Source organism: Muscardinus avellanarius (genome assembly GCF_963383645.1).
Source record: "Muscardinus avellanarius genome assembly, chromosome: 5".
NCBI lineage: Eukaryota > Metazoa > Chordata > Mammalia > Rodentia > Gliridae > Muscardinus > Muscardinus avellanarius.
The window spans coordinates 134200905-134222125 of NC_137790.1; the positions used below are offsets into that span (position 1 = coordinate 134200905).

General features: G+C 36.1%; 1 protein-coding gene across 1 annotated transcript in view; it reads left to right on the forward strand.

Annotated features, from left to right (window-relative positions):
* Positions 1-21221, forward strand: part of STAG1 (STAG1 cohesin complex component) — a gene marked incomplete at both ends in the record, with an annotated part of 279463 nt that overhangs the window by 76862 nt on the left and 181380 nt on the right. The window lies entirely within an intron of this gene.

Consider the following 21221-nt stretch of genomic DNA (forward strand, 5'->3'; position numbering starts at 1 on the left):
TAAGTTCCTCTGAGCCTGTGGTAAATGGGGCTTATTTGTTTGTATTTTCCCCTCGGCAGATGATGGCACTGGGAATTAAACCCAGGGATACTGAGCAAAATGCCCACCCCACTCCCTTTTTAAAATTTTTTTATTTTGAAACAGAGTCTCATTAATTTGTTGTATGCTGGCATAAACCTGAAATCCTTTTGTCTCAGCCTTGCAAGTACTGGGATTATAGACGCACCACTATGCTTGGATTTTCTAACCCTGATTAGGAAAACAGGTTTTGGAGCAAAAAGAAACATCATCATTTAGGAGAGTTTTGCTGGCATGGTGGCACATTCTTCTAACCCCAGATATTCTTCTAATAATATCTTCACTATGCATTCTTCTAATTCTATTTGGGAGATAGAGACGGGAAAATTGTAGGTTTGTGGCCAGCTTCAGCTACTTAGTGAGGCCCTCTGCAACTTAGTGAGACCCTGTTTCAAAATAAAAAAATAGGGTTGAGGGTATACAGAGGTGAAGTGGCAATTCCCTATATTGCCAAACAAAATAAAAGATATAGCATAAGAGTGGAAGAGTTTACAAATTCAAGCTGAACTTAATTACCATTTTAAATTAACCATATTGGTAAAACCAAATTATAAGGACATTCTAATGGGGTGGAGAGAATATTGAATATAATACAAATTTGTATGACTGACTCTTATGTACAGTTTTTGTAAATCTTACATAAAAGAATTTGACAATATATTCCAAATTTACATATGTGTTTATTTATGAACTCCACCATCTTACTTCTGTAATTCAGCCTGGAAGATATACCCCTAGCAGAAAAAAGAGTGAAATTTATAATTTCAAAATATTGGAAACAACCTAAGTACTCCAATATATGATAGTAAATGAATAAATTATTTTTTAAAATTTTTATTGGTGCATTGTATTTATACATCATGATAAATCAAAAAACTTGTGAAGACATAAATGTACACATCACCCAGCCAGCCCCCACCCAGTCCCCGCCCCACCCCACTCCCTCCCCATCCCTCCCTCTCATGCTTGGCTTAGTGGTTGCCTATGATATGAATTAGTACATTGTGCGCTTTAAAGAGTTTCCTTCTGCGCTCCTCCCATCCCCACAGTTAGGTTGCCTTATTTGCTCCTCTGTAGGATCTCCTTTTTCACCCGGAGTTCCTCCTATGACCCCTTTCACTTTAGCTTTTACATATTAGGGAAAGGATCCAATTTCTTACGTTTTTGTGACTGACTAATCTCGCTTAGCGTCCTCAAGATCCATCCATTTTCCTGTAAATGCTGCAATTGTGTTTTTTTAATGGCTGAGTAAAATTCCATTGTGTACATTCCCACAGTTTTGTAATCCATTCATCTGTTGATGGACATCTTGGCTGGTTCCATAGTTTGGCTATAGTGAATTGTGCAGCTATGAACATAGATACACATGCATTAGTTTGGTATTTTGGTTTCCTTCCTTTTGGGTAGATATCCAGAAGTGATATTGCTGGATCGAATGGTAGATTTGTTCCCATTCTTCTGAAGATTCTCCATACTGTTTTCCAAAGTGATTGCACTAATTTGCAATCTCACCAACAATGTTTTAGAGTTCCCACTTCTCCACATCCTCGCCAGCATTTGTTGTTTGTGTTTTGAATGGTTGCCATTCTAGTTGAAGTTAGGTGAAATCTCAGGGTAATTTTGATTTGCATTTCTCTGATTGCAATTGAATAAATTATATACAATATTATAAATATAGTGAGGCTTTGTGCCAATATAATATAATAAAGTGAGAAATATCTCTGAACTTATGAAGATTTAAAAACACATATTTAAGGGCAAAATGCAAAGTGCAAGAAAATATCTACACTATGCAATTTTTTTTTTTAAGAAAGAAGAGGGAATAATGGGGCATTGAAATGTATCTGCTCACTTGACCAAAAAGAAATACAGAAAGAATAAACTAGAGAATAATGAGGTGTGTGTGTGTGTGTGTGTGTGTGTGTGTGTGTGAGAGAGAGAGAGAGAGAGAGAGAGAGAGACACAAAGAGAGAGAATGGAAATTTATAAAGATAGGAAAGAGAGGATGATACTTAATTTGTTCCTTTTGAACTTATGTTCTCTTAATATTTCACATGATCAAAGGAAAATGAAAATATACAAACATAGGTATATGACATAAAATTGAATGTAAACATAATATACCATTCAGTAGAATAAATTACATAATTATACTAAAGAGTGTAAAATTATTGACCAGAGTAACTTTCAAAGGCAATGTTTGCTTGGGCTATAAAACTAGTAAGGGAAGGAAAGTTTGATGAAGAAAAGGATATTTACCTAGTCTCAATGTGTGTCCTTACAAAATATTTATTATTTACAATAGGTAAAGCAGAAAATATACTGCTAGAAATCTGGTAACACTCTCTTAATTACATGATGAAAGTAAACATTGTAGATGGAACTGGCTGACAGCATGAGCTCCTGAGAGGTACTTTTTCACCTCTGTAGTTTATTAATTTTCATTTATTTATTTATTCATTTACTTATTCATTTATTTTGCAGTACTGGGGATGGAGCCCAGGAGTATTCTACCTCTGAGCTACACCCCCAGCCCTATTATTTATTCTTATTTTCTTTTTGTGGTATTGGGGGTGGAACCCAGGGGCTTTTCTACCTCCGGGATATACTCCCAGACCTACTTCATACTTTATTTGGAAACAGGGTCTCACTAAGTTGCTGAGAGCCTCACTAAGTAACTGAAGCTGGCTTGGAACCTGTGTGATTCTCTTGTCTCAGCCTCCCAAGCGCTGGGATGACAAGTGGGTGCCACCATGCCCGAGTCTCACTGAGTTGCAAAGGGTCTCACTAAGTAGCTGAGGCTGTCTGGGAACCCGCCATTCTCCTGTCTCAGTTTCCCAAATGCTGGGATTACAAGAATGTGCCACCATGGCCGACTTGTGGTATTCTTGACAAATGTTCATAGCTTGAATATACTCATGAGTAAACATCACACTGAAATTGAAGTATAGTCTTCAAAATAACTACTGTGTACTCTTCAAAAATGTTAGTATCATGTAATATTCTGAAATGATGAAGCTATTCTAGCTTAAATGAGACTAAACAAACGTGATACCTAAAGGCATTATGCGATTATATCATTTCTTTTGACCTAGCATTATTGAGACTGGTGCTGAAGTGTGAATTGATTTTGTGAACTAGAACATTAGATATATATTATATCAATTGTTAAATTCGTAATTCTGACCATTTTGCTATGGTTATCTAATATACCTGTATAATTTTTTGAAGGTAATAAATAACACATTGAATATGAAAGAGTAAATGAATGTCATGTCGGCCGCTACTTTTACATCATCCTGAAAAAATTCAGATATGAAAAATTTATATGTGGAAAATTTGGTGGGTGAAGTTTATTTCTTGTACCTTTTACCTTTCTGTTAGCATAAAATTATGTCAAAGTAAAAAGAAAGGAAAGGAAAACAGTTTTAGCCTCAAAGCCAGCATTTGCTGAAGCGATATTAGTAGAGTATCATTTTCATTGTTAAGCAACACAAGGATGTTCAACCTCAGAGCTATTATTTGGCACATAGTGGGGATAAAATCTAACACATTTAGACGAAAAGAAACAAATACAACTATTTGAATAAAGTATTAAATGTTTAGAAGCTCAAATATAAGTTTGCAAAGTTAAGCATTAAAATAATTCAGTAATATTTGGATATGTAAAGTTAATAAAGTTATGGAAATTATTACTTTTAGTGTATATAAGTATCTTCATTTGGAACACATAATGGAAAAAAAGCCTCCTTCTTTTTTATTACTGAGGATTGAGCCCAGGTTCCTTATGCCTGCAAGCTAAACCTTTAGCTCTTTTTAGTTTTTAAATTTTGAAACAGGGTCTCAGTTGCTGAGGCTGACCCTGAACTTACAATCCTCCTATCTCAGCCTCCCAGGTAATAAGATTACAGGCATGCACCACCAAAGAAGAATGGAAGTCATTTCTAATTTCAGGTGATATGATCCTATATTTAGAAGATTCAAAAAGTTCAAAACTTTTAGAGGTGATTAATGAATTCAGCAAAGTAGCAAGATACAAAATCATTTTAAAAAATCAGTAGCATATCTATTTTAGATATAATTTTATTCACAATAACCTCACAAACAATTACCTACAAATAAATCTAACCATGAAGTAAAAGACCTCTACAATGAAAACTATAAAATACTAAAAAAATAATTTTAAGAAGACCTTAAACAGGGCATTGTGGCACAAGCTTGTAATCTCAGCATTTGGGAAGCTGAGACCAGAGGATTGCAGTTCATGGACAGCCTTAGGTATTACTTAGGTCCTTTGCAACTCAGTGAGAACCTGTTTCAAAATAAAGAAAAAAATAAATAGGGCTGGGGGTGTAGCTCGGAGGTAGAATACTTCTGGGTTTTATCCCAAGTACTGCAAAAAAAAAAAAAAAGACCTTAAAACATAAAAATATCTCCCATGCACAGAATAAATATTATCAAAATAGCCATTCTTCCAAAAGTGATTTATAGAGCCAATGTCATTCTTCACAGACCTAGAAAAATCAGCCCTAAATTTCATATCAAAAATCAAAAGACCCAGAATAGCCATAGCATCACAATTTCAGACTTCAAATTATACTGCAGAGTTATGTAATAAAACAGCGTGGTGTTGGCACAAAATCAGACACACCAGTGGAATGGAATAGAAGATACAGAAACAAGTCTACACACCTAGAGCCATCTGATTTTTTGACAGAGATGCCAAACTCATACGTTGGAGAAAAGACAACCTTTTCAACAAATGGAGTTGGAGAAACTGGGTATCCATTTGTAGGAAAATGGAATTAAATTCATGCTTCTTACCCAGCACAAGAGTCAAATCAGGACAGATCAAAGCTCTAGGAATTAGACCAAAGACTTTGAAGTTACTAGAGGAGAGCATAGGTCCAAACATATAGGCACAACCTAGGTTTTCATCAATAAGATCCTCAAAGCCCAGGAAATTAAAATAAGAATTAATAAATGGGATCACATTGAACAAGTTTGTGCTCATCAAAGGAAACTATCAAGAGTTTAAAGAGAAAGCCTAAAGAATGAGATTGTTGGCAGCTGTTCCTCTGATAGAGGACGAATATCTAGAATATACAAATTACTTCATAGACATGACACTATAAAGTACTAATACCCCAGTCAAGCAATGGACAATTGAACTAAATAGATATGTCACAGAAGAAGAGATACAGATGGCCAATACATACATGAAAAAGTGTTTAACATTATTAGCAGTCAGGGAGATGCAAATCAAAAGTGCCCTGAGATTCCATCTAACCCAGTCAGAATGGTAATCATCAAGAAGTCAAACAACAGTAAATGCTGGGTTGGGTGTGGGGAAATTAGAACTCTTGTACACTGTTGGTGGGATTGTAAATTAGTTCACAATGGAGATGTGTGTGGGGATCTTTAGAAAATCGTGAATGAATCTACCGTATAATCCAGTTGTACTACTCCTGGTCATCTTTTCAAAGGTACTGAAATCAGAATATTATCGTACTGTATGCATATCCATGTTCATAGCAGCACAATATACAGTAGCCAAATTATGGAACCAACCTAGGTTTCCATCAACAGATGAATGGATTACAAAATTACTGGACACACACACAGTGGAATTCTCAGCAGTTCAGAAGAGCCAAATGATGTCATTGGCAGGAAAATGGATCGACCTAGAGAATATTGCGTTGTGAGATTAGCCAGTCACAGAAAGTGAAGGGCCATATGTATTTTCTCATTTGCAGAAGCTAGGGAGTAACTGAGATACCAGAAGTACTTCAGATAAGTGAGGAGAAACTGCAGTGGAGCCAGGTAGGTGGTCTAGGGAAGGAAGAGGAGAATTGGTGAAGGAATCACTTATATTGTGTATGTGAGAATACCACTGTTAATCTCAGTATCCCATACAGGGAAGGGTTGGGGAGCCTCGGGAATGGCCATCAAGTGCTGTGTGCATGTATGCCACTATCAGTATGAACTACATTATAATGTGAGACTACAATGCACCTTTTAAAGTATTTTTAAAAAGCAAGTAGGGCTGGAGGTATAGCTCGGAGGTAGAATACCCCTGGGTTCCATCCCCGGTATTGTTTTTTTTTTTTTAAGTATTAAAAAAAAACAAAGACACCCTTCTTTGAAGATATGGGGAAAATATGGGCAAAGATAGGAAGGGAAAATTTCAGATCTATCTACATTGTGATAGTGTATAACAGAATAAATTTCTAATGCATTAAGCTTATGTGTAGGCCAGGCACGATGGCATGTGCTTGTAGTCCCATCTCAGGATGCTAAGGCAGAAAGATTGTGAGTTTGAGGGCAGCCTATGCAACCTAGGGAGACCTTATCTTAATAAAAATAAATAAATTACAACCCCTTACCCCCCCCCCAAAAAAAAAGCCAGCAGAGACATATATAGGCAAAAAAGAAACACTAGACCTATTTATGAACTGACTCAAAATTAAGTGTGACTCAGGGTCTGTGATGTAGATGAAACGGTAGACAAATTATGCTACACTTTAAAGAGCTCTGAAATTTTTGATGTAGTGTATACATTACAGCAAAGGCTGAAAGACAAGGGACAAATGGGGAAAGATTTTCCCCCCTGCTATACAAAGGCCAATATCTGTAATATATGTTGAAGTGAGATTTGTATTTTTGTGGACTTGGTTTGTTTTAAATTGAATTTCCAAAATTCTGGCTGATGTTTTATCCTGTCAGTCCATTTTCTTGTAAGATCTATGGTAACTAGGTGTTTAACAGGTTGACTGAAGAGGCAATATTAGGAACTGGGACCAGAATGGGAGGCAGTCTATAAGGGAGGATGGAAATGATCAAGGCACAATTTATGCATGTATAGAAATGTCACTGTAATACCCATTAAGTTGTACAATTCATGCATGTTAATAATGAAATAAAATTGGCTTGGCATGTGAACAGAACAAGAGATAAAACCATAAGACTTGCCCCACCTCATAGTTTCTGTTTAGAAGGGTTACCACAACCAATGACCAGACAAATCTAACTATCCTGTCATGAGTGAATGGAATGGGCAGCCCCTCCTCCCATTTTCTCCAGTATTACTGTTTTCTCATCTTGTCTTTCTGAAACCCTAGGGTACAGTATTGTTCTTCTGTTTTAGCTACCTTAGGTTATATTAGGACCCCTAGTTGCCTCCAGAAACCCTGCCCACATATCTGTGATCTCTTCACTAATGTCTCTTCATTTTATCCTTCTATAGTGAATTCTGTTTACTTTTGGAAGCTTCAATAAAAAATAGGCTAATTTAGTAATAGAATGTGTATTCTTTATCAATGTATTAGAATCAGTGTCAAAGGAAAAGTTTGTTGCAACAATATTTACCTAATGTTGCATTCTGAAGCTGTTTAACTTCATAAATGTTTATAAAAGTAATTTATGAAGAAGCTATAAAACCTTACAACAAACCTATAAAGTGTATTCATGGGATCATGCTTGACCAAATGAAAATGTTATCCATGTATTCAAAGTATTTTCATTATTAAATATGCCATATTGATACAGGCATGTATATATTTTTCTTACTACATAACTAATTTCAGAAGTGCATAAAGGGGTATGGATAAATAGTCTTCATTGACACATATGTTGTTTTTTGTTAGTAAAGGATGTGATTGAGAATTAGTAATTCGAAATACCCTTTTTTTAAGGCATATTAGAAGTAATGTTTCTATTTTGTTGCACTTATAACTGAGAACCTCCAAGTGTCTGAGGGTTTTATAGGAGTGTAGAATTGCTAGAGAATTAACCTTAACTTGGAGCAACTAATCAAAGAATATTCTGAACTGGGCCAGTACTTGGGCCCATTAGTGTCTCAGAAATTTTTCCTGCCACCTATAGGCCAAAATATGCTTTTGTGAGATAATTATATCCAAACCCTTTGTGTCCTCACAACTTAATAGCTGTCATTTAAAAAAGTGATATACATATTTGAAATAAAATTAAAATCATATTTTACTCTTTATAACCACAATTACTTACTACCATATGTTTATGCCTTTTGGACCTTAACTTCTCAGTCTTTGGAATCATTCTAATATACTGTTCCATATTTTTTTTCTTGTAGCACTTAGTTTTCATAACTAAGTTAATAAAAGAATAAAATCTACAAGAATAAAGTATGTTTTAATGGTAAAAGTGTAAATTACATAATGCTAATTAATAGTCCCTGTGATGCCTGACAAATACCAAATATACAGATAGGTCTCTATGGTTTTCTTAAATAATTCACACACACACACACACACAGACACACACACGAGACTGTACAGAATATATATGTATAGATTAAGTGGTAGTCATGTAATGGATCCCACTGTTACCAATACTCAGATCAAATAAAAGAATATTACTAGGACTTCAGAAGAGCCTTCTTCCCCCCCCTCCTCCGTCAATTTGACCCTTGCCATCATAGCCACCTCCCACAGAGAAAAGTACTATTTTGATTTTATAACTTTCTTTGCTTTTCTTTATTGCTTTACCATTAGTGGAGCTATAAATACTTTATAATGAAATAATCTGTCTGCTTTCCGTTTAGGTTATTAGCACTGTACCTGCTCTTTTGTCTTGTCCTGCTAAGTTATTTGTCTTTGTTACCTGTACCATAGTGTTTTTCACTGATATGACACAGAGAGTTCTTTGGATTTTCTTCTGCATTGTTGGACATTTAGCAGCATCTTTGACTTCTAACCATTAGTCACCAATAGTACATTCCTCTCTCACCTCCCTGAGTTGAGACAGCCAAAAATGTCTGTAGAGATTTTCAAATGTCCTGTGGAGGCAAAATTGTTCTATTTTGAGAACAACTATAAAGTATTCATTGTGTGATTATGCCAGTTTATTTATAGTTCTTGTTATTGATAAAAATTGGATTATTTCCAGCTGTTAGATAATATGAACACTGTTATTATAACCTATTTTTTGTACATGTTGATTTGTTGTCTTTGCATAAGATGTTTTTGTAGTAAGGAATGAAATTATTAGACTTTGAGAAATGCAGCTTTTTAAAGTAATAACAGTCTTTACTGAAGTGACTAGTAACTTCAGTGCTTTAGCCAATTAATGTCATAGAAATCAGATGGCTTTTTAATCTTTGCAAATACATTATTGACAATGTTTTTAGTTTTATCTTGTTAAAAAAAGGGGTTCCAAGTATCAAATTGTGGTTTAAATTTTGTTACTGAAATTGTATTCTTTTTGACATATCAGTTAGCCATTTAATTTTCTCTTGTGTGAACCGCTTATAATATTCTAATAATAACTATTGGAATGTTGGTGTTTTTTATTGATTTATAAGGTATTCTGTACATATTAATGGTGTCTTCCTTTGTTGATTTTATTTGCGTATGTCTTTATTTAAACTTTTCCAACTTGCAGATTCCTTTTTCTTTATAGAATTGCATTCATATACTGTAATTATACATTGTAGTGATACATTCATATATGCGCCCAGCATCTTGTATTTTCGTTCTCTTCCAACTCCTTCCTGCTATCTTCCTTCCTACCCATAAATGGTAATGTTTGTTAGTGATACCTTCATTTATAGACCTATAAATTGGTCTCTTTTTTTCCTCAGACCTCATTTACCTCTTGCCGCCTCCTCCTTCCATCCATCTCCACTATTCCCCTGGTCTACTTATTATCAGGAAGTTCCTTTTCTGTACTTTTCTGTCTTGCTTCCACATATTGAAAGAACATACAACTCTTGACTTTCTGAGACTGGCTAATCTCACCATAGTTTTCTTTAGATCCATCTATGTTTCCTGCCAATTATATTATTTTGTTCCTCTTTATGGCCAGTAAAACTGCATTGTGTGTATATATCACATGTTTGCTCTCCAGTCATTTTTTTGTCATATACCTAGTTTGTCATAATTTGACTATTATAATGGTGCTTTGAATGTGGGTATGCAGCTGTCACTCTAGTATTCTAGCTTTATTTGGGGAAGATACCAAGGAGTAGTACAGCTGAGTCAAATGGTTTCATTCCTAGTTGTTTGGGGAATCCGCATACTGATTTCCATAGTGATTGAACTAACTTCCAATTCCACCAACAGTGTGAAGTATTCCTTTCGCCAATCCTCACCTGCCTTTATTACTGTTAATACTCTTGGAGATTGCCTTTCTCTTTTTCATATCACCGTTTGATATATTATGATTTGAGTTCAATAATTTTAATCTATTTTGTTCTGTATTATGTCTATAGCTCCTATAAATATTTGCTGGAAGAAAGAATGATCATATCGTAATTTTAAAATATAATGAAATTTGTTAGTCTATTCTCTGCCTTATTTGTGAAATTCTTTACTTCTTAATCATGAAAATGTTATGCTTTCTTATAAGCACATTTTCGTTTATATAAAGCTATATAGAGAGAGTAGCCTTTCAAATTAAGGCATTTAACCCATTTGGAGCTGAAACTTTTTAAGTATGAAAAGTCTGTCAGTTCTTTGCTCTTTATATAATAACACTATTAGAATGTACCAAGTATCTGTTTATGTCTTCTTGGTTTCATATTCTGTTAAATGCTTTGTTAGGTTGAAAATTTCTTGACTTAGTATCTTGCTGCCTTTTTATTATATATGTTTAATAAATAGCTTGTTAAGGTCCATCAGTCAATTTATTGAAATCTAAATGGAATTATATTGAATAATAATATCAGGTTTCTTAGCTTGGTCTCTATTGACATTTTAGACTAGATTTTTGTTGTTGTTTTGTGGCGCATTTCCCTATTGTAGGCTATTTGGCCAGCAACCCTGTCCTCTACCCACTAAATGTTAGTGTACTTTCAGTTTTCAGTCAGTGTGACTGGCATGTAGAAGGGTAAATTTTAATGATTACTTTTTTTTTTTGGTCAGTCTTTTCTCTCTCTCTCTCTCTCTCTCTCTCTCTCTCTCTCTCTCTCTTTTTTTTTTTTTTTTTTTTGATGGTCCTGGAGATTGAACCTCGGAGCATTCTACCTTTGAGCGACACCCCCAGCCCTATTTTTATTCTTTATTTTTGAAATAGGGTCTCACTACATTGTGGAAGGCCTTACTAAGTAGCTGAGGCTGGCTGTGAATTTATGATTCTCCTGTCTCAGCTTCCCAAGTACTGGGATTACAAAAGATCACCACCACACCCGGCTAAAAATGTTCATTTTTTATAAAGCATTGTTCTTCTGACTCATAATTATTCTCTTTCTCCATTGATATATAGATATAGATATAGATAGATAGATAGATAGATAGATAGATAGATATAGATAGATAGATAGATAGATAGATATATCTTCACTTTCACTATTTTACAGGGTTTTATTTGTGGGAGTGAAAATGGTTTTAAATTTATTTTGGACACTTAGAAATTTCATTATAAGTCGTTTCTTTTTTTTCAATATAATTTTTAGGGAAGTTTTAACTTATAGAAAAATTAAACAGGAAGTTCAGACAGTTCTGCTAAAATATTCCATGGATTTTCATAAATGCTTTGCCCTCTACCCCCGATTTTAAAATTTATACTAAGTTTTGTTCATTAATATCTTACTTAGAATGGAGATACCCATACACATGATTTCCCCCTCCACCATCAATTTAGGGGATTGAAACCAGAGGCTCATAATACCATGCTACAAGGACCCTATCACTAAAATATATCCCTAGCCTCTTTAAACTTCTTTTTTTATTAATTTGAGATGGAGTCTCCCAAAGTTGCCTAGGCCTTGAATTTGCAATTCTCCTTGCCTCAGCCTCTCAGTCCCTGGGCTTCTGGGCATGGGCCACCACACCTTGATGTGTTTGTCATTGAGAAGGCCTGTGCTTTGCCTTTCCTTCTTTCCTCAGGTCTTACTGTTAAGGCTTTGTTAATGTCACAAAATTTTTTGTAAAATGCACTTTTTCCCCCCTGTTTTCGGAATTGGTATTGGAATTCATATTATTTCTGTTTGGAATGATTAATAGAATTCAAGGTATCTGGGCCTGAAATTTTTTTTGGGGGGGGGATTTCAAACTATGGATTTCTTTTTCTTTTCTTTTTTTTTCTTTTTTTCTTTTTTTCATAGTTTCTTTTATTGGTGCACTATATTCATACATCATAATGGTATAAAGAAAATACTTTTGTAGACATACATGCACACATCGCCCATTTAGCCCCTACCCGATCCCCACCCCGTTCCCTCACCATCCCTCCTTCCCATGCTTGGCTCAGTGGTTGACATCTAGTTTTATAACAATTTATCCAATATTAACGATGATAATCTCACATAACAGTTTCATTTGTCTGATACCAAGATTTTGATGACTTAAAGATAATATTTCAATATTTCTTTTTGCTTTCTTTCTTACCAGAGAATTTTTTTTCTTTTCTTTTTTTTTAGGTGAAACTATCATACATTTATTTATTTATTTAATTATTTATTTTTCAGAAAAAAATCTATCCTAATATGGAATATGGACTCTAGATACCCAAAACAATATCGAAGAAGAACAAAGCTAGAAGATGTATATTTTCTGATTTCAAACCATATAAAGCTACAATAATTGAAACAGTGTAGTACTGTTATAGAGGCAGATATATAAACCATTGGAGTTAAATAAAAGCCTAGAGATAAATTCTTCCATATATTGTCAAGTTATTTTTGACAAGATTTCCATGAACATTTGGTGGAGGAAATAATAATCTTTTAACTAAATATTGTTAAAAAATAATAATTACATGAAAAATAATAAAACTGGACCCTTACCTAACACCATATACAAATATTAACTCAAAATAGATGAAAGACCTAAATATAAATCTTAAGACTATAAACTTTTAGAAGAAAATCTGGGTCATAAAACCTCACAACATTGAAATTGGCAGTGATTTCTTGGATATGATTTCAATGGCACAGGCAACAAAAGGGTATACAAACTCCATAAAAATAAAAAAATATTGTATATTCAAAGACAATGTAAACAGAGTTAAAAGTTAATGATAGAATGGGATAAAATATTTCCAAATGTTATATCTGAAGGTATATTAATATTCCAACTAGAAATCCTAAAAATTAGCAACAATAAAAGCAAACAATACAATTTAGAGATAGGTAAAAGACTAACATAAGTAATGAATCTCCACAGATAACCAATCTTAGTTGTCTGTTGGATGGAAAATCTTGTTTCTCTGGTTCTGGTGTGTGTTACCTATTTCTACTTTGTAGTTAATCTCCTTGAGTATTTTCTCTAGTGCTTGTTTTGAAGACAAAAATTCCTTCAGTTTCTGTTTGTCATGGAAACTTCTTATTTCCCCATCTAATTTGATAGAAAGTTTTGCTGGGTAAGAAATTTTTGGCTGGAAGTTGTTTTCTTTCAGAGTTTGGAATATGTTATTTCAAGCCCTTCTGGCTCTCATGACTTGGATTGGGAAGTCTGGAGTGATTCTAATTGGTTTGCCTTTAAGATTCTCTGCTTGGCTTCCACATTGGTCATTTTGACAATTATGTGGCATGGGGATCCTCTTCTCTGATCCTGTCTAAAGGGAGTTCTATAAGTTTCCTGGACCTGCGTATCGACCTCTTGCTCTATGTTTGGAAAATTTTCTGCTATTACTTCCTTGAAGAGATTGTTGATCCCTTTGGTTTCACTTTCTTTTCTCTCCTCTATTCCAATTATTCTTAGGTTAGCTCTCTTAAAATGGGCCCATATTTCTTCAATGTCAGATTCCTGCTGTCGGATTTTTTTTTTCTAGATTAGAAACTATGCGTTCATTTTTGGATTGCTCATCTTCTAAGAGCAAGATTCTATTCTTTATGTGGTCTAATCGGTTGTTTGTACTTTGAATTGAGGCCTTTACTTCATTAATTGCATCCTTTATCTCTCTTTGGCCCTCTCTGAATTCTTTTCAAAACACCTCTATTATTTCTACAGTTATTTTCCTGATTTGATCTTCTAGAAATCTCTAATTTCTGTTTTATCGGGTTCTGATGTTGTGGGGTTGTGGGCATTCATTGCTCCATTGTTATTCCTCTTTCCCATGATTTCGGAAGTTTGTGCCTTCTCGGGTTCTTCCCTTGGGTCACTACGACTTCACTTAAGGTGCTCTGGATCTCGAGTCTGTGGTATCTTAGATCCCACTCCTCCTTTACTGGGTTGTATTGCAGAGTCTCATACCCAGGGAGTCAATCGAGGCTGCTTTAGACCATGGGGGATACCAGGTTGCGCGTTCTCCTATGGTGTGATATCTGTGCCACCGCCACTGGGTCAAGTCCCTGGGAGTCAGTACTGGGATTTCTCCTCTGGGGCCGGCAATTTGACTCACTGTTGTTGAGTGTGCAGATGGAGCTGTAGTGGACTCGGTGAATTCGCTGCTGCTGCCGCCAGTGGCAATATGGCGCTGCTGCCACGCCCTTGGCCGTGAGACTGGCGTATTTCTTCTCTGGTTTTGAGCTCTGCTCTGAGTCCCTGCAGGCTGTGCTGAGTCCAGCCACTGGGAGCTTTAGACGCTTCCTGTGCCAAAAAATCTGCCAAATTCTGCCCGGCCGTTCCGCAGCGGCTCACCTCGGCTTGCTGTCCGCTGCTCCTCTCTGGAGCCTGGTGGGCTGTTGAGTGCGTTGTTCTGTAGCTGTAGCCGTCCGGTGAACTTGCCGCTGCCGCCAGCAGTAAGGCGCTGCTGCCGCATTCTCAGCCGTGAGGCCGGTGTATCTCCTCTGTGGCTCTGAGCTCCGTTCTGAGACCCCCTCCTCTCTGGGGCTGGTGATTTTTTTGTTTCTCTGGTGATGGTGTTTTCTGGCTATGAAAGGCGCTGATTTTGTGGTAATAGAGATTGGTTGTTAGCGGGGCTCTTAAGCCCTGCTTTTCTCGGTCACCATCTTCCCGGAAGTCCTCCAGAAAATATTAAATAACGTTTATCCAGCCTCTCAGACAGTTTTAACCACATCCAAGAGTCCATCACCTCAGTCTCTTAACCTCCTTTCCAGAGAACTCAATTTTCTACAGTTAAACTCACCAACCGATTTCCTTGTGAGGGAGGGATCATCACTTCCCTCCAAATTTATTTACTTATTCATTTTTTCGGTACTGGGGATAGAACCCATTCTACCTCCAAGCGACACCACTAGCCTTATTTTTTATTCTTTATTTGAAACAGGGTCTCACTGAATTGCAAAGGGCCTCACTAAGTAGTAGCTGAGGCTGTCTGCAAACCACAATCCTCCTATCTCAGCCTCCCAAATGCATTACGAGCGTACAGCACCATCCTCGGCTTGCTCTTTATTTTATGCGTTATATTTTCTCTGAAATATATTTGAATACTAGGATAAAGGTACATTTCTCTATTTAGCATTAAGTGCCCTGAGTGCTAGGAATAAGGACCATTTGGAATTGAATGTAAAGTCTTAGATTTTTTTAATCAAAATGTATAAGTTTGAGATATTTGTGAGAGTATCAGTTTTTTAGGATAGCTTCTTAGATATGTTCATCTCCTTTGATGCAAAAATTATTTTCTCTGTATTCTCCAACATATGAGTTTTTAAATCTACTGTTTGTCCAGCCTTTTTACATGTGGATGTAATCCTATGATGCCCAACGTTGAATTTTTTCTCTTGTACCTTTTTTGTCAGAACTTCCAGCTCAAGCATGTACTCAGCAGTTATACATCAGAGAAAAAGTGTTTTCAGTATTTTATTTATATTTTGGATTTGTGCTTCTAAGTATTTTGATTCTAGTAATTTTCCATTGTTTTATAAGGTTTCAGATGCTTTTTTATTTTTATTCTTTATGTAGCATATCATGGATAGGAACAATATATTTAATGGTCTTTTTACCATAATCAGAATACACACATTCAAACTTTTAATATTTTATTTTTGGAAATGAATAATTTTGAAACTTTCACATTTTGCATCATTTTCATATTTGTCTTTATTGTTATAAAATAATTTCTTTAATGAATATTTTTCTTGGAGTACTTGAAAGCATCAGCTACTTATTGTCATTGTTTTGAAAGAACATTCAAATGTAGAAATGAATAAGTACTATTTTAATTAAAAGTGTAGTAAAAAGCACAAATAATCCCAGATGGGCTTATACATTAAAAAAACTATATGACTTGGCAAAACTAGGATAAAAATGGCTAAAATAAGGCCGGGCGTGCTGGTGCACGCTTGTAATCCCCGCGCTTGGGAGACGGAGACAGGAGGATCGCGCTGGTTCAAAATAAGCCTCAATGGCTTAAGAGACCCTGTTTCCAAATAAAAATATAAAATAGGTCTGGGAGTGTAGCACGGAGGTTAAAGGGTTTCCAGGAACCACAGTACCTGGAAAAAGTGACTGATATAAAATATTTTGGTACTTCTCTTCCTACATTTTCCAGTGGATTCCTGAAATTCCTTATTTAAAATGAACTAAGTTCATCTTAAAGGGACGAAAACAATCTATGAAGCTTAAGATTTTATTTTTTAATTAATTAATTTATTTATTTATTTTTGCGGTGCTGGGATGGAAACCAGAGGCATTCTACCTCCAAGCTACACTCCCAGCCCTGTTTTTTATTCTTTATTTTGAAACAGAGTCTCGCTGAGTTGCAAAAAGCCCCACTAAGTAGCTGAGGCTGTCCGGGAACTGCGATCCTCTGGTCTGAGCCTCCTGGATGCTGGGATTACAAGTGTGCACTACCACTCCCGTGTGTGTGTGTGTGTGTGTGTGTGTGTGTGTGTGTGTGTGTGTGTGTGTTACTGAGGGTGGAACCCAGGGGCTTTTCTACCTCCGGGCTATACTCCCAGACCTATTTTATACTTTATTTGGAAAGAGGGTCTCACTAAGTTGCGGAGAGCCTCATTAAGTAGCTGAGGCTGACTTCGAACCTGTGTGATCCACCTGTTTCAGCCTCCCAAGCGCGGGGATCACACCCGGCTTTTGAAGCCTATGAATTTAAAATAATCAATGTAGATAACCTACATATGCTACAGGGAAGTGAAGCATAACGCCTACTTAAATGCAGCTGTGCTTAGTGTCTTTCAAAAAGTGCAGTAAAGAAAGAGAAAAATGTAGGCCGGGTGTGGTGGCACACACTTGTAATCCCCGTGCTTAGGAGGCGGAGACAGGAAATTTAAAGTGAAGGATATTTTGTATGAAATACATTCCACTTATTTTCAAAATTTTTGTACTACAAAAAGTAAAGTTTAAAAATACGAAATGAGCTGGGCGTGGTGGCGCATGCCTGTAATCCCCGCTCTTGGGAGGCAGAGACAGGAGGATTGCACAGGTTCGAAGCCAGCCGCGCGTGCTGGCTTAGGAGACCCTGTTTCCAAAGAAAAATGTATAAATGGGTCTGGGAGTGTAGCCCGGAGGTAGAAGGGCTTCCAGGAACCCCAGTACCACCAAAATAATAATAATAATAATAATAATAATAATAATAATAATAATAAATAAAAATATGAAATGAAAAAGAACACATGACACTGGTGCCACAAAAATCCAAAAGCTCATAAGAGACTACATAAGCAGCAACACATCAACAAATTTCATAACCTAGAACAGACTGACAAATCCCTCGAGATGTGCAGCCTACTAATTCTGAATTACAAAGAAATAGAAAGTCTTAACAGACCCATAGTCAATGGGGAAGTTGAAATGGGAATCCAAATAGGGAGAAATCTTCATGACATTGTTCTTGGCACCGAAGTTGTGGTTAGAAAACCAGAAGCACAGGAAACAAAAGAAAAAACTGGCGAGTGGGATTTATCAGACTAAAAGGTTATACAGCAGAGGAAAGAGTCAGTGGAGGGAAAAGACAAATAAGGAAGCAAATATTTGTAAACTATTGTATAATAAACGGAGCTAAATTCCAAAGCATGCAAGGAACGCCTTTGCTTCAGTGGCAGAAAAATTAACTGCCTGCTCACAGAATGAACTAAGGACTTGAATAGTTATTTCCATAAAGAATTCATAAAAATACTTTCACAGGAATATGAAAAGATGCTCAGTGTCACTGATGATCATGGAAATGTAAATCAAAACCACAGTGAAATGTCTAAATATCTGTTAGGATGGTTATTACTAGTACAACAAAAGACACATTTTGGCAAGGGTTGGAACCCCTGTACTATTGTTGAGAATGTAAAATGATGTAGCAGCTGTAGAAGACAGAATAGATATTTCTCAGAAAGTTAAAAAGAGAAGTATTATCTGATTCAGCACCCTCACTTTGCGGTACATATATTTAAAGGAAATGAGATGAGTATCTTGAAAAGATGTCTACATTCCCATGTTCATTGCAGTATTATATACAATAGCTAGGATATGACAAAAAGTATCGGTGTTAATGAATGAAGACATAAAGGCAGTATATATATACACACACACACAATATAATTATTTGTGAGCTGTGAAAAAGAAGGAAATCCAGCAGTACTTAAAGATGTGGATGAACCTGGAGGACATTGTGAGGAGTGAAATAAGTCAGCCACAGGAGGAGAAACACTGCAGATTGCACTTATCTGAGCGACCCAATCACAGAAGCAGAAAGCACAATGGTGGTGACTGCTAAGGAGGGCAAGGAAGAAGTGGGGAGCTGACTGCTGATCAGCACATGGAAAGTGTCAGTAATGTGAAATGTATGCCAGGTGTGGTGGCGCTTAACTGTAATCCCAGTTGTGGGGAGGCTGAGACAAGTGAATTGTAGGTTTGAGACCGCCTCAAAAACTTAGCAAGCCACAGCAAACTAGTGAGACTCTTTCAAAACTAAACAAATAAACAAACAAATAGGGCTGGGTTTAATCTGCCAGTACCATGTAAAAAAATAAAGATATGCTATACAACATAGTGCTTTTAGTTAATATTCTATATAACATTTTAAAGTTTGAGAAAATATGACAGTGTAGAGGAGCTAAGCAGATGTGACAAAGTACCACCGTCTGTAGTATTTTGGATGAGATCCTGGAAGAGAAAAATGACACTAGGTAAAAACTAAGGAAAGGTGAATAAAGTAAAGCTTTTAGTTGTTAATATTACCAGGAGCCAGGCATGGTGGCACACATCTGTCATCCCAGGACTTGGGAGGCTGAGACAGGAGGGTCACAGGTTCATGGCCAGCTTTAGCATCTTGGTGAGACCCTGTTTCCAAATAAAAGACAAAATAGTGTAACTCAAAGGAAAGAATGCTCTTGAATTCAATTTCTAGTACAACAAGAAGACTCAGCAACCTAGTGAGACCTTGTTCAAAAAAACAAGTAATCATAATATTAGTATTGATGTTAGGTATACATAGTAAGGTTAAGTGGATGTGGTGGGAATAGGAGCTCTTTACTGACCTTGTAACTTTCCTTTCAGTTGAAAACTATCTTAAAAATACAAGGAGAATTAGGTAAAGGAAAATCCCCTTACACTGAAATATACTAATAAGCTGTTTTTTCTTATTAATTTTATACATAAGATTTTTATAAAACAAAACATTTTTAAATTCCATAACAAATCAAATATACTGTTATCTAATAAATAAGATACATGGCATTAAAAATATTTACTCTGTAATTTATGTATCCCTGTAACATGATAGGCAGATTCTTTTGTGCTTTTTTTCTTTTCTACTTAAAAATGAAAACTAGCTCTCCTTTTATATCTCATACCATTTCACGCAGGTGCTGATTTATTAGAAAAATTCAAGCCGGGTGTGGTGTTGCACACTTGTAATCTCAGTACTTGAGAGGATGAGCAAGTAGGATCACAGGTGCCTGCTTTAGCAACTTAGACTCTCCGTGGGGCTGGGGTGATAAATGGGGATGTACCTGGGAGGTAAAATGCCCCTGGCTTAAGTTCACGGTACCGCAAGAAAATTTTTCTTTGCTTTTGAAAGAAAGACTAAGCCCTTTGTTCATCGTCCAGCCGTTGCTTTCTGTCCGTGCCATGAGTGGGGACAGTCTTCCCTAGCAGACTTCATTGTTGCTGCTTCATTTTCCCTCAGTTCTGTACAACTACAACTCTTTGGAGGATGTTTTTCTTTTAATGCATAATTGCTATTTTTTTGAATTCTCAAATTTAAATTCCCCCCAAATTTGGAGCCTTTGTCCATAAGACTCAAAAATATACATTTTATAGTTTTAAAAGATTCATAGATACTTAGGAATCCATGTACCCTACCTGTCTTAAATCATATTGGTATTAATAATAGTGCTGAGAATAGGAGGCAGATTTTTTTTTTTTTTTTTTTTTTTTTTTTTTTTTTTTTTTGCAGGTCTAGGGATGGAACTCAGGGGCATTCTACCTCCAAGCTACACCCCCTGCCCTATTTTTGTTCTTTATTTTGAAACAGGGTCTCACTAAGTTGTGGAGGGCCTCACTAACTACCTGAGCCTGTCGGCAAACTATGATCCTCCACTTTCAGCCTCCCAAATGCTGGGATTACAAGCATACGCCACCACGCCCGGCTTAGGAGACAGATATTCTAAAAAATAAATTTATTTTCTCAATTTTTTCTTCTAATTCTTGTCTCCTGCGAACAGGGCTAGCATTGAAAATGATGATATTTAAATGTGATGAAAATAGCTAAATTTTTAATTTGGTTGATTTTAGGAATGCCTCCCAGAAAGTTAATTTTTATTCATAATAATTGACATTTTAATTCAGAGTTTTTTTTAGTTTAACTTTAGGAATCTTCCAAATAAAAGTTGTATTTTAGTGTATAAAAACCTGCCTTGCTGGGCGTGGTGGCGCACGCTTGTAATCCCCGCTCTTAGGAGGCAGAGACAGGAGGATCGCGCAGGTTTGAAGCCAGCCGTGCGCGCTGGCTTAGGAGACCCTGTTTCCAAATAAAAATGTAAAAATAGGTCTGGGAGTGCAGCCCGGAGGTAGAAGGGCTTCCAGGAACCACAGTACCACCATTTCCCAAAAAAACCTGCTTCAGTTACTTTTTTGTTTTTATTTTTCATTAAAAAGATAAAATCACAATACAAAAGTTTTCAATTTTGTTTAAGAAATCTCATGTTGGGAGGAAAATCTTTAATAATAATTTTATTTTTTCCCAGTTTCCATTCTGTACTTTGTCATTCCTACATTTCAATATAGGGATTACTTAGTGAGGCTCTCAGCTACTTAGTGAGACCCCATTTCCAAATAAAATATAAAATAAGCTGGGGGTGTAGCCTGGAG